Raw genomic sequence first — 15,660 nt, 5'->3', positions numbered from 1 at the left:
CACAGCAGGACAATTGTACACTAATGCAAACACAACGCAATGCTGTATCATGCCCCTAAAGAGATAAATGGGTAACCTTCCCTACACGCCTATGCAGACAGAAAACATCAGGCCAGGCGTTGTGATGTGGGTTGTGTAGGCTATGAAGTCGCAAGCTAATATACGTGACATTGGACGCTAAGATCTGTAGTACAGTAGTATGCCTCAAGCTGGTACGATAGGCAACAGTACAGACTATAATTGTGTCCTGTACATAGCAGTGCAGGCACAGCAAATGTGTATAAGTGTCAGGTGAAACCCACATCCTATGTACACCCACAGTAACAATCCGGTGTGCCCACGGGTAGAAATGTACAAAGAATAGCTGTCCCCCCTGTATGTAGAAATGTTGATAAGTCTATGCAAAGTGTCTCATGGAAGCCCTGCAGGCACAGCATGATCCCTGTTGATCTATGACACAAAGGTGAGCCCTGCTGTAAAAATACAACTTGATTTTCCATACACATATAGTATAAATGTGTATACTGTGCATGCTCACACACTCCAACAAATGTAGTGGATTTCATTTAGCAACACACTGAAAGGTCATACTGGGCATGCTCACACACTTAAACAAACAAAGCAAATGTCAGGCAGGAAGATACTGAAAGGTCACTGGGCATGCTCACACACTTAGGCTAAATACGGATGTGATAATAAGGGATCTATGGACAAATGTGTATAGTCATCTCTACTTCCAGAAACACATTCACAAAGTGGTCTGAAAATCCTGCTATGTGTTCACACAAACTGCCAAGGTCTATGCATGTAGGTCAAAGGAGGTTGCCACTACTCAGCAGTCATCAGACCTGTCAGAGAGTACCACAACACACTTGCGATGAATCTAACTAGGCACGTTCAGCAGCTAGAAAGACCAATGAAGTACCTTAACAAGAGGATTACTGGCCTCAAATTGTTGCCCCATGCAACAAGACTGAATGTAATCCAATCAGTAGTCTGTTGCATACTGTCTACTCAGGAGATCTCTGCCCAACAGACAGGTCCATGTCATGGTTACACTCAGATCTGTTCTGAGTTACAGCTCAATGGCACTAAATATACAGAGCCAACTGATATTGCCAACATCCTGGCAGATAGGATCAGTGTTAACTTTACCCCCCTCTCACCCATGAAAGAGCACATGTCTATAATGGAAGACTGCAAAGTTGCTGTCATCACGGCTGCACAGGTCAAAAACACTCTCCAAAGCCAGTATCACAGCAGCCATTGGACTAGATAACTTCCCAGGCTGTGTAGTATCTACTTCCCTGAAGTAAATATTAACATGGAAGGCCTGTGGCTACTGAAGTTTCCAAAGGACTGCAAACTAGGAGCCATCATTGTAAACACTAAAGATGTGGACATCCTACAAAAGGGCCTCACTGAGACAGATGGCTGTTGTCCAAGCCATGGGCTGTAGCTCAATGCCAAAAGGTGCATTATCATCACCTTTGTTAAAAACACTGTAGTCAAGAACTACAACATAGGTGGTAGTATACTTCACACTGTAAGTGTGACAAGAGACCGTAGGTCACAGGTGGACAGTGGATACAACTGTGATAAGCACATTCCCACAGTAGTCAGGAAACCCTCTTATGTGGCACACCTCATCACAAAATGTGTCTCATGCAGAATAGAAGAGGACATTGTTCCCCTCTACTCACCACTCACTAGAACTATAAAAGAGTACAATGCCACTGTTGCTATGTACCTCACAAGACAACTACAACAACTGGAAAGCCAGCAGCAATACCTCACAAAGAGTATTAGTGGCCTGGAATACATGCCGTACACAGACCATCGCAAAATGCTCCATCCATACTCCCTTGCATATCGCCTACTCAGAGGTGTTCACTGCCTAACATACAAAGCTATGTCAAACATAGAGCTGTTGGATATGATCCACGTAAAACACTCACAATCACTCTGACCTTTGGACCCAAGACCACGAGTGAAATACAAAAGGAAGTGGTGTAGCCATTTACCTTATGGATATCCACACCTTCAGGTTACTGGCACAGCATGAGGCCTTGGAGACCATGCAAGTGCAACTAATATTGGGCAAAGCTGCCCATCAGATTGTAGCCTGCTACAGATCATGTACCTTGTCTCAGGAACCTCACTCAGTATTCTGGAGAACAATGGCAAATATAAAGGTCCTATCAAACACCATTATATGAGGAGATTACAACTACCCAAACATTGAGTGGGTGAATTACTCGTATACAACATTCTTTGCCCAATGTGTCCTAGAGTTAAGAAACTCTAACACCCTGGAACAGCTGGTCAGCATGCCCACTAGAGGTGACAACATACTGGACATGATCATCACCAACATGGGGTACCAGTGTTCCACAACAGAGATAAACCCCTCGCTGGTAATATCAGATCATTAAGTAATCACACTGGACATCCACATCCCGCCCCCACACCCAGTCAATGAAACCACTGTGAAGACATTTGCAAAAGTAAACTGCACACTTCCCAAGACCAAAGTGGAACGTTCTGAAGACTCCTTGCTATAGGATAATGGTATACAATCTGAAGAATCATTTACAAGTACATCCTATGAGCATCTACAAGGATGCATGGAATGAGACATCACAAATAAAACCAAGATGCGCTCCTCCAAAAATAGGACAACAAGCAGGTGTTTGTTGTTCATAAATAAGCTAGACAACAGAAGGAGGAAACGAACACATGATAGATCCAACTTCACTAAAGGAAAGGCATCACTGATCATTATCAGGAAGAAACAATGATCGCTCATAAAATAATCCAAGGACGGTTTCTAAAGACAAATAGCCAAGGAATGTAAGAATAACAACCACAAAGACTTCAGTAGCTATACCAGACATGTAGGTGTCAACTTCCAAATATGCTGTCAGCTACTGAAAAAAGGAATGACATACACCAAACCAACTTTCATTGCCCACACCCAGGGGGACAAGTTCAGTGTAAACTCCCCCCCCATCACCCCCAAAAGAGCCTGTGTCCATCACAGAAGGATGCAGAGACCCAGACGTCATGGACATGCAGGTAAAGACAGCCCTCACCAAAGCTAAGAGCATAGCATCAGTGTGACTGTATGTTGTCACAGGCTGCATCTTACACTAGGCCCATAAAGAACTACACCCTCACCTACATTCACTGTCCAGACTCAAGCATACCACAGGCTATGTACCCAAAGAATGACATACACTAACAGTCATCCAGCTCCACAAAGGGTGTGCCAAAACAGAACCTGGAAACCATTGCTCAATATGCCTACTCAGCCAGGTCTACAGAGCTATTGAGCAAATTGTCATGGAACCCATACACTGAGACATTGGAGATCTCCAGACACTGGACTCTACACAACTTCGCCTTGTTAAAGGCAGAGCCTGGCTCCCAAACCTAGTTGACTTATTTAAAACAGTTACCATGGACATAGATGGAGTGAAATGTAGTCCACACAGCCCACCTGGAACTCACTAAGGACTTACCACACCATTCCCCACTCTGTCATCATGGACAAGTGTACCAGCTTGAACATTAACAGCTATGTCACAGGATGGGTGGCCAAGTGGCTCACAGATCAAACACACATGTTCATAGTTGTGGGTGCCTGACCCAACTCTAAGCCAGTCACAAATGGCATCACACAGGTCTTGGTCCTGGGACCCCACCTGTTCAGTAAATACTGCTCAGAGGTACAGGCAAGCATGGCAGGTGTATGGCTGAACAGGTTTGCAGATGAATGGTAACTGTGGTCCATAATTGACTATACAGATGACACAGACATCCTCCAGAAGTGTCTTACAGAGACAGATAACTGGTGTCAAAATAATGCCCTCAAGCTGAATGGCAAAGAATGCATAGTCATCCCCCTTGGGTAATACAAAGTGCACACAAATTACCACATAGGTGGTAATCCATCATGTACGGAGAAAGTCATTATGACCCTGGGGACACAGGTAGATAGTAAACTCACCTTTGATGATCACATGGCCAAAGTGTTTAGACATTCCTTCAATGTAGGCCATCTAATGTCACCTAATGTAACCCACTTCATATAGTCTGACGATGTCACCATCGTACAAATATACCTGTGGAAAAGATAGCTCCCAGTAATGTGTATAGCGCATTGTGTTAATGCGTACTCCTGCAGTATATTGAAGTAGTTAGGTAGGGGTTTGAATCCTGCACTGGATGACTGTGTGTGCGTGGTCTCCTTGGGAAGGAGCAACCTTTTAGGAGAGTAGTGAAACACCTCAAAAGTGGTAAACTAACCTTTGTCAAGTCTGATGATGTCACCATCCTACAAATATACCTGTGGAAAAAAGAACTCCCAGTAATATGTATAGCGCGTCGTGTTAATGTGTACTCCTCTGGTATCATGAAGTGGTTAGGTAGGGGTTTAAATCCTGCACTGGACAACTGTGTGTGTGTGTGTGTTTGTGTGTGGTCTTCTTGGGAAGGAGCAACCTTTTAGGAGAGTAGTAAAACACCTCAAAAGCGGTAAACTAACCTTTGTCAAGTCTGATGATGTCACCATCCTACAAATATACCTGTGGAAAAGAGAACTCCCAGAATATGTATAGCATGTCGTGTTAATGTGTACTCCTCTAGTATCATGAAGTAGTTAGGTAGGGGTTTGAATCCTGCACTGGACAATTGTGTTTGTGTGTGGTCTTCCTCGGGAAGGAGCACCCTTTTAGGAGAGTAGTAAAACACCTCAAAAGCAGTAAACTAACCTTTGTCAAGTCTGATGATGTCACCATCCTACAAATATACCTGTGGAAAAGAGAACTCCCAGTAATATGTATACCGCGTCGTGTTAATGCGTACTCCTCTAGTATCATGAAGTAGTTAGGTAGGGGTTTGAATCCTGCACTTGGTGAGTGTGTGTACTGTATGTGTGTGACACTGTTGGTCAATGTGTTGTGGGTTTTGCTTTTACTACTGTATGACATATCAGTATGCATTGCACATGTGAGCTAGCTGTGTGACAAATACATATACGTAGATGTTACCTCAATGATTGCATGTGTGGGAACCCTGCTTTCGCCAAGAACACAGCTGTCATCCTTGCCAGACTGTGCTGCTGCTTCCCAGACCTTAGATCACATCTATATGGTTGTGACAAGCCCAGCCACTGCAGTGATCCCTGGCCTAGGTCACCTGTGTCACACAAAGTCATTACGGTTCCTATTGGAATGTGTGTGTGGGGGTATATGGCCGAGGTATATGTCAGACCTGTTCAAATGCAGCAAAGTCTGTCAGTGATGACTATTCATAACAGGTGTTGAACAATCTTTGTGGATATGCATGCAGACCCCTTATTGCTTATGTGATCCACCGAGGGATCTCAAAATACCTTTGGGAATGTGATTAACAAAGGACAGATGATGTAACACTTGGTTGCATGTACACATCGGTACCTGTTCATCATGTTGGTGGCTACTACTTATGTGGTACTGTGGGGATAATATGTTCCGTAAAGGTGGATGACTATGCTTAGTTTGGCTTATAGCTTTTCAGCATGGGTTTTACAACAGGCATCTGTTTGTATGATACCCTTGTGCAGGATGTGTGTGTCATCTGGAGAATGCATTATAGGCCACAGTATGCATTATCAGACGTGGACAGACATATCCCTACTGTAATTGCTTGTACCTAAGAGAGCTATATGCCAAACAGGAGTGGTGTCAGTAATAGGTGCAGGTGAATACCAGTGGTTACTGGCATAGTATAGTACCTGAAGGATCCAAATGTTGCTGTGTGTCCTACATCTGTGTGTCGGTTGTCAAGACATCATCTAACGATTGGTTATGGTCAGGCTGTGGAAGTGATGTGTACTACCAGAATGCAAAACAATGACAGATAGTAACAGTATCACCCACAGCACAGTGTCAAACCATGTCATACACACATGTGTAGTCAGGTTCTGAAATGTGTGTAGTACAATGCATACTGGCCACCAATAGAAACTATGGATTGTTACTGTGTAATACAGAGCATGTCACCCTGGCCATGTGTCCACTATGCATGTACATGCAGACAGTGCACCTCCACCATGTTCACAACTGTACACCTGCAAATCTGTGCTACACACATCCCATACATACTGCCCACTCTCTAACAGATGCTGCCAGTACTGCACACATCAGCCAAGTGGCATGTGGCCGGACAATACACAATTGGAACCAACACTGGTGTAAACAACACTACAATGACAATCATAGCATTAATGCATCATGCCTGCTCAGTTACACCTTCAAGCATATCATTACACTGTACTGCTGACAACATGCTAACATTGCTATACTCCTATAAAGACACCCTGTGCATCAGCACCATGGTAGCCTGTTCCTGCATCGATGTTACAGATGACAGGAGGTGGTACAGGTTTCATCATATGCACGAGGTGTATTGTTGGTTTGCCAGAGGCCTACAGTGAGCCATCCAATCGACATGTATGTGTGTGTGTGTGTGTGTGTGTGAGGGGCAAGAATACTGGAATGGGCCAATGTTGATGTAATGTGTGTGGGTATGTGTTAGCCCTAGGTGTCTGGAGTATGTGTGTGTGTCTGCATGCACACAGTTCCACCATGTGGCCGCCATATACGGGTATTTGTGGGACAGCCACAGACTGTACCTGCGAGGCTTCATAGATCACTGTCTCTGGCCACAGATACAGTACCTGTGCCTGACAGGGGAGCTACTGACACTATCAGGTACTAAGCCAGACTGGGTACGATCCCCAGAGATAGATGGATGTACACTGGACACAGGTCCCTGCTGGGACTGTCCAGAGCCATGTGCATGTGGTCTTCTAGGACGTTCTATGGATAGCCCACCCCCAACATTGCTGGGGCTGGTAGTGGCACTACGGGAGTGGCTGTGGCTTGAGGGACATCCGTGGTGACTGCCAGCTGCTGATGTTGCTGGCATACGTCCACATCGATGACTCAACCATCCCGCACTGCCCTGACACATGGACATGACATTGCGGAGGATATCTAATTTCTCTCCCCAACGTCTATCAGTGAACTCAGTGTAATGACAGATGGCGCCTGCTAGGTCACTGATACTGTCAATGACGGTGGTATTATGTGCCCTCTGTGCCCTTAGTCCCTGTCTGGTGTACCATTCCATATGTGCCTGTGCTTCCATGACAGCCTGGAACATGCATGACGTTGTCACACCTATGGCACTTCTGCCAGTGGCATGATGAGCAGCAGTGCTCCTATGAGAACCCCTGGACATCTGCCTATGTGGTACCCTTCCAGACATCTGGGTATGGCTGCTGTGTTGGGATGCATGTGCCATGGATACCAACCTGTCCTGGCCAATGCCAACTGTACGCTGTCCCTCAGCTATGGGCATTGGTGATGGATGTATTGGCAGTATGACTGTATGCATGGATGGGGTGGACAGCTGTGTACTGTCGATTGGTGGCCCAAAGACAGACCCTGGCAAACATGCCTGTGCCTCAACACACCTATCATCAGTATCACTGTTTTGCTCGGTGACATCAGTTTCCCTGCTGCAGTGAACCAGCTCAAGGTCAGCACCTGTGAGAGGAAGACAGGAAACACACTTTACGACCTGTACATGATGTCGGCACACATGCACACATGAACACATGCACACATGAACACATGAACACATGAACACATGAATACATGCACACATGCACACATGAACACATGCACACATGCACACATGATCATGTGCACACATGCACACATGCACACATGATCACTTGCACACATGCAAACATGCACACATGAACACATGAACACATGCACACATGAACACATGAACACATGATCACTTGCACACATGCACACATGCACACATGAACACATGAACACATGCACACATGAACACATGAACACATGCACACATGCACACATGCAAACAAATGCACTCATCACTAAAACACACACACACACACACACACACACACACACACACACACACACACACACACACACACACACACACCACCAGCAATCCAGAACATACTCAATAGTGAGTGATGGTGGGGTACAGTATCACAAGGCAAACAGTTATATCACATGTGTCAGCATGCAGGATGTGTGTTTCCCAACAGCTTGCAGTGCGGGTGTTGACAGCCCTTGCCAATAACACTATACATGTCTTTGATGCATGTGTGTTGTTGTTCAGTGATTGGTCTCACCTTGGAATGCACTGTGTACATGGACACGACAGTGCTGTGCAAGTATTATAAGCTCTGCAATGTTCGGTGCACCATCTCTCACAGGTATACCTACCATGGCTGGACGTGTATCTGTGTGTCACATAGATATCCATTTCTGATTAGAGCATCTTTGTCTTCAGCAGATAATTGTGGACACAGGATTAGCACATGCAGGCTATGTATACACACAAGATGAGTGGTGCATGTTTACCTGATGGAATACCATTGCTCAACATGGCCATTGTGCAGTGGTCATGGTGAGTGTAGGGCATATTGTGGACATGCTAGTGCTAGACATGACATGGCATGCTACAACACAACTGCAACATTAAACATCACACAGACACAGTGTGTGTCATGTGACCTATACACTCAATAGCATTACAAGACATATATGTGTCACTTTGTACAAATGGTGATTGCTATGCATATTGTGTATATGTGCCTATGTTTGCACACACAGAACACTGAGGTGCATAGCATGTAATGCTATGTGTAGTACTGTGGTCACTGTAACTGGATGGGGTGTACTACCATGAGCCATCATCATGCAGCATCATGTGGTCACTCAAGGCTACTAATGTGTGCCAGACCGGCACATACCATGCTGTACTGGAACTGCAGTACTATGGCTACATTCACCATTTCACAGCCAGTTGTTACATGGGTTTGTAAGGTGCACAATAGGGGGCATTGCCTACCATGAATGTGTAATGTGTCGAAGAGTGTCGCACAGCCACATGTGAGGCATCTACCCCTCAGGTATATTATGTGTGCTGTGTGGATGAAGTGTGGGATACTGTAGTGTGACCTTACAGTGGGCGTCTGAATACGCCATGTGTAGCATGTTAACGTGTACTGCGTATGACAGTGTTGTGTATGTTGTGTGCATGTGTATCGACTCTGCCTATCCAATGTCACATCAGTGTTGCCACAATTGTGTGGAATGCTCTGTGTATTGTATGTGTTTTAGGCAGCTACCCACATTACTGGGATGTGCATAATCTCACAGCAAACATGCACAGCATGCATTATGCATATGTGTGTTACGTGTACATGGCCTACACCTCACCTATGACATGCACATTTAATTAGCAGTATTAAAGGTAGAACACACTCATCAGCATGGGTTGGCTGCCTTGCTGTCAAACCAGAGGGACCTACAAGGATATGAGACACTTTGTCAGTGGCAACAACTGTGGCATTGCTACTGTGTGTTTGCAATCATACAGTAGTACAACGGTTGACAGTCACAGGCCTACAGATTGTATTCCTAATTATTACTATTGCACAACACTAGGCACCACATCGTCTAACTACACAGTACACATCTCACATAAGCATGCTCTAACAATAGAGGTAACAGTAGTCTACAGCTATGCCATGTTACCTGCACGCTCCATGTCAGCTTGCTGGGTGACTCCGGCCTCCATGATGACACACGTTAGTTGTTGGGGTTGTTGTTGGCCAGGAGCCACCTGGCTCAGGAGCAGCTCCTCCACTCTGTTGAGGTGGGGATGGATGGCTACCCCCCCCACCTGTGGCAAGCTGCTGTCTGCGGATATCAGATGCACACTGCCGGACATGTCTAATTAAATCACTGCAGTGATGGCGTACCTGCTCATATGTCCAGTTATGCATGCCTATGTCATTTACCCGACGGACAAGCTCTTGCCACAGTGCAGTCCGCTCATGCTGATCCTGGCTGGTTCTAGAGAACAGCAGGGCATACTGCTGCACCAGGCTGGATGTTATAACCTCTTCCTCCACCGTGCTATAGGCGGGATTATGATGGTGGGACATAACCCTGGAAGACAATGAAACAATATGTGTGAACAAGTCATGAGGCACACATATATTTCTAATGTACAGATATCAATTAACTGCCATATATAGCAACCTATTGGCTGTCAGAAGATACATACTTTCAATACCACATGTCAGTACTCAATCCACAACTGCCTGACAGTATCTGGCACACTCTATATATCAAACCATGTTTTGCACAGCAACAAACTTACAACAGTATGTAATACTATAAAACAGTACATGGCACACTGTATGCGACACAATGCACAACCTAGACACAGGAGGTATATATCATGCTAATGCATCATGAAAAGTGTAATCCATTGCAATGATTGTAAAGTCCAGTGACCGTATCACCAGTATACCGCACTAGTCGTTGATGGCAGACCCCTGTCTAACATATGTGCACATTCATGAATATAGGTGGCATACTGCTGTACTACACTATACATGTTGCTAGATACGCAGTTATATCCTGAAACACACATATGACGAAGGCCATGGTACAGGCATACACACACACGCACATCAGACATACGTACCAGACACATAGGTATGGCAACACAGGTGACGTTTACCTGTGTACCTTACAGTACTGTGTGTCAGTAGTTATGAGACCGTATGCCTGAGGTATGTAATCTGTGAGGATTACAGGGAACACACTGAAAAGTGGTTCCAATCAATGTGGACGTACACCATACTGTGCTGTTTAGGCATACAGCTTCAGGTAGTACTACAGTTCATACAGGGGTTGGATTCGCCAGCAGTAACACTCAATAAGCATGCATGTACTGCTTTAGCCTACAAAGGGCACCCCAGTCGACAACAAGGGAGTATGTCAGAATGTATGGAATACTGCTTTTTCAGCCTAGCAATTGTATACACATCTTTTGCTGGGATCACAGCTAGGACACATAATACCATGACAGAAACAGTTTCCTACTAAGCTATCACACATAAACCAAACTCTGACACATTCACCATCACACTCAGTCAAACTCACATAGCAATTATTGCAACAAGTACATGTGGGTGTGTATCACTTCATAGGTAGGTAAGAGGCTATTGGCCCTAGAGCCTATAGAAGCCTAGCCATACGCTACCCTGGCCTTTGACACACAGGTCATTGCATTTCATGTGGCCCTGTCAAGCAGAGACACAGAGGTGATTGCCTCGGTGTATTCACTATCCCCCATACAATCTTCATGATTATTTATGACGACTGCTAATTAGGAGTTTTTTTTGCTGTGGATAGTTGGTTTGTTCAGTATGGGATGTCTCTGAGATGGGAATCTATCCTTCCAGCATGTGCTGTTTATTGTGGTCAAAAGGTTTGGGTCCCTAGAGCATGTAGCATGTAGAGATTGTGATCTCTTTACGTGCAGCATGTCCAAAAGCTCTGGTTTTTACATAACTTAGTATGTTAGGCAGAGTTCACCTCTGGGTAGGCAGTATGCGACACGGTGTAGTTGTGCGTTTGTGAGATGGTCTGCATAGGGCTTCTGTTTGAGGCTGGTATTACTCTTCGTGAGGTATGTCTTTGTCGTTTCCAGTTGCTGTGGATGTCTTGTGAGGTACATACCACATGGGGCATTATACTCTATAATGGGCTTTATGTGTGATGAGTAGAGGGGAACACTGACCTATATTTCCCTGGATGACACACCTTTTGTGATGAGGTGTGGCAGGTAGACAGATTACATGACTAGTGTGTCACTGTGATTATCAAAGGGGAGACTACAGTCCACCTGTGTCTCATGGTCTCTTATCACACTTTCGGTGTTAAGTAGACTACCACCTATGTGGTAGTTCATGGGTACGGAGTTTTTGCCAGAAGAGATGCCAATGCAGTTTCAACATTGAGCTTGAGTCCATGGCTTTGTCACCAGCCATCTGTCGCAGTAAATATGACCCTGTCTCTCTCTCTCTCTCTATTACACACACATAAATATAAACATACATTGGTGTACATATAGATATCCATATAGGCACATATACGGTCCACCTTTCATGGTGGGAATATCAATTATGCGAAGGTTGCGAGGTATACTGTTATGTACTAATATTGCACAGTGTTGTGCGGAATGCATTGAAGGTGTTTTTAGCACATGTAGCTTTAGCAGGCCTCACTGGCTGCAACACTGCAAACCTGACAATTCATACCTACAGCGTTTAACCACCACATGTCATAAACCAGCACTGTATGCTGTTGTGTTTGCCACACACTACAACCTACATAGAAGTATGCACATAACAACCTTCAAAAACATATATATGTCCACCCTTCACAAACAGCTGCAGTATGTCCCTTGCTCTATGCACATGTACAGATGCTAATATATCTGACACAGACAGATCTCTCCGTATGTGTGTGCCATACACACCAAGGTCCACACTGTTGTAAGTCCATGGACCTCACAGCTGACCTGCTGGTCCTTGCTGCAACATGAACAGGTGTCACATGTGAGCACTCAGTAATATTAGAGGGTGTATATATAGCTGCAAATGCTAGATTAGCATACTAGCCTGGTACAGCTGTTGCCAATGCTAAGCTACATGTTAATATGACTATCATGCATTTGTTACTCTGTCACATCCTTGTTTATATAACTGTATGCGCTACTCCCCCCAAACAGCCATTGTACACACTACTGTACAGAACACAGATAACATGGATCAGATGTTTGACATTTAATGCTGAACTACATATATCACAGTCATATCTCACAGCACATACCTACACACTGATTTCTCCATGGCAGTAGTTATGCAGGGCATCTGTGCATAGATATGTACTACTGCAACATATGGATGATTCAAAGTATGTAGAGTACTCTTCAAAAACATCTACTACATGCTAGTAAATACATATCAGTTACATACCTTTACTTTGTATGGGTTTGTATTATTACATTCCGTGTGTGTAGTAATACATTTTTTTTTATTTATATGTTTTTTTTTTTTATATGTTGATTTTTTTTTTTTTTTTGCTGTTGCTGTGGCTGTTGCTGTTGTTGTTGCCGGTGTCTGTCTGTCTGTGTGTGTCTCTGTGTCTCTCTTTCTTGCTTGCTTTCTCGCTCTCTCTCTATCTCTCTCCGTGGCTAAAATGAAATGATTGCATGTGTGGACAGCAAGTACATCCTGCTTTTAGAGGTATCTGCACATGTGCATGTGATGGCCTCTGCACCAATTGGTGGCCACCATTTGGTAATTCATACAGCCTGCTGTGTGGTAATTGCAGTACTCACTGTCATAGCAACCCAATGCTATAATTTGCTAGGTCAGGTAGGCGTAGGCCTTTCAGCTTTCCAAAGTGGGGCCCATGCTTGTTTGTTGTGGACACCGTAGTGTAAGTCAGAATGTTGGTATACTTCTTCTAAATGTTGCTAAGGGTGTAGCCAGTTATTTGTATGTTGTACTCAGACCTGAATGTTGCCTCTTCCAGTACACAGTTGACAGTGTAGAATTGTACTCACCCCTAGTAATGCTAACACAAGATACATGGGAGTATGGAGTTTCTTTACAACATCTACAATTAGCTGCCATACATATGTAGTTATTGAGATGTTTCCATTTGGCACATGAACTGTTTGGGAACATCTATACTGTGGATATTAATGTACTCACTTCTGCAGTGTTTGTGCTTTTTATTTTGTTGACATTATCACAGGATGCTCATGAAACTGGACAATTCCAGTACTGACTACCTACATCCTAGCTGTACCTTGAACACACTAGTATTTTGTACATTTGTGTGGGGATTGTCCTGCTATGATACTGTGTGGGGGTTGTGAAGTGCTGCTGTAACAGTATTTACTGCTAGAATGTATGGTTCTGTTATCACAGTCATGTAATGCAATTCCACAACAACTGCTTGTATAGTTCCACAGAACAGGTTTTGTGTTATGGCATTCCTACCTTTCCTTTATATTCACACATTCTGATGCATGATATATATATTTCAGCAACATCTTGCTGTATATCTACTGTGGCCTAGTGGTACTTCATGCAGTCTAGTGTGTCAAAGGTCTGGGGTTTGAGACTGGCAGTGGTGTTTTATTTTGCTGCTGAGCAGAACAAGGCCCCTCATATGCAGGGTGACTAAGGCACTTTTAAGCAGTTGTAAGCGGGTTTGCATGGGTTTGCGCAATGCTTAGCAATACTTAGCTAAGCGCAAACATGCGCACACTCGCTCAAATCTGCTTACTACTGCTTACAAGCGCTTGCTCCCATTAACCCTCGCGCTCATTTCTTTGAAAGAAAAAAATGGGGAGATAGGAAAGTGGTGAAAAGGGTCACAAAGAGGGAAAGACAGTAGGGAAAATAGCTCAGGATGTGCAGGACAGGTGTAGGGAAGGTCCATAGCTGCCCATTTCTTTAACAGCAACAGCTGTGCATATACTAGTAATTTGAAGGGAATTTTGAAACCTTCCACCCCTGAGAGAGGGGTGAGGACAACGAAGTATGTTGTACTGCCAATTGAATTTCAGTGTCTGTGTCCAGCGGACATTTGTGTAAAATGGGCAGCTATGTATGGGGCGTAATCTTTTTGTGGGAGAAGATTGCCCATTTTTTTTTTCAGGTGAGAGTGGAATGTGAGTTAGGGGAAGTAGGTATGTCGTGGGAGGTAGGTTGGGGAGGTAAACAGACAAGACAAACAAGATGCATACAGGGGCGGAATATGACACATAGGGTGGGTGAACACAATTGATGGGGAAGGATGTTTGGAAATCGCAAGCCCATGAGCCCACAGATGGTAACAGTGGAACTGAGATCCCCACCCATGGGCAGTCACCACTGCACCTTCACAGCCCGGAGGGTGGCTGTGCTGGGGGCTGCATAGGAGGGGCAGGCTCACCCATGAGTCACGCCACTCTTGCCTCGAGCTGGCGTAGGGGATCAGTGACTGAACGCTGGATCTCCCTACGCACCACAGCCCGGACCCTTTGGAGGGTGACAGGTGGCCCTCTTCCGGCCACTCTTGCACGGGGAGGATGAGCCCCATCCCCTGCAGCACTTCCACCTGAAGGTGGCATAGGACCAACAGAGAAGGGGGTCCCGGGCTGGGCACCGGACCTGCTGATGCCAGGTGCAATCGCCAGCTGAGGAGGGACAGGTGGGTCTGCTGGGACCAGCCCTCCCATGCGCTCTGTGTTTAGGTGTATTTAATGACAACATAGCCAACAGCATTCCAAATTAGTTGTAACAGCATGCAGTAATATTCCCATTAACCCAACACACCAGAGTTCCAACAGTTGAACAGCAAGCATAACACATGCATATATTGAACGACAGTGGACATTCCAACAGCATGCAGAAATGATTGGTGGCAACAGGCCACCAAGATTGTGGTGTTTGAACAGGACACATGCATCAAAGTTATGCAGATATTTATAAACCAATTGGACATATGTCCCAGCAAATGTTTTGAGATTACACATACCCATTGAGGTGTGGAATTGCATTGTTTATGCACATACAGTAGGGTGTAAAAAGATACCTCCATTAACAACTTATATGAACTTATAGTTTACAATACATTCCAATTGACTGCAGGTATATATCCACTACATGTATTATTACACTGGGCAATGTCCAGT

This window comes from Protopterus annectens, chromosome 3.part0 (assembly GCF_019279795.1).
Source record: "Protopterus annectens isolate FY-2018-M chromosome 3.part0, PAN1.0, whole genome shotgun sequence".
NCBI lineage: Eukaryota > Metazoa > Chordata > Ceratodontiformes > Protopteridae > Protopterus > Protopterus annectens.
This window is presented reverse-complemented; position numbering follows the sequence as displayed.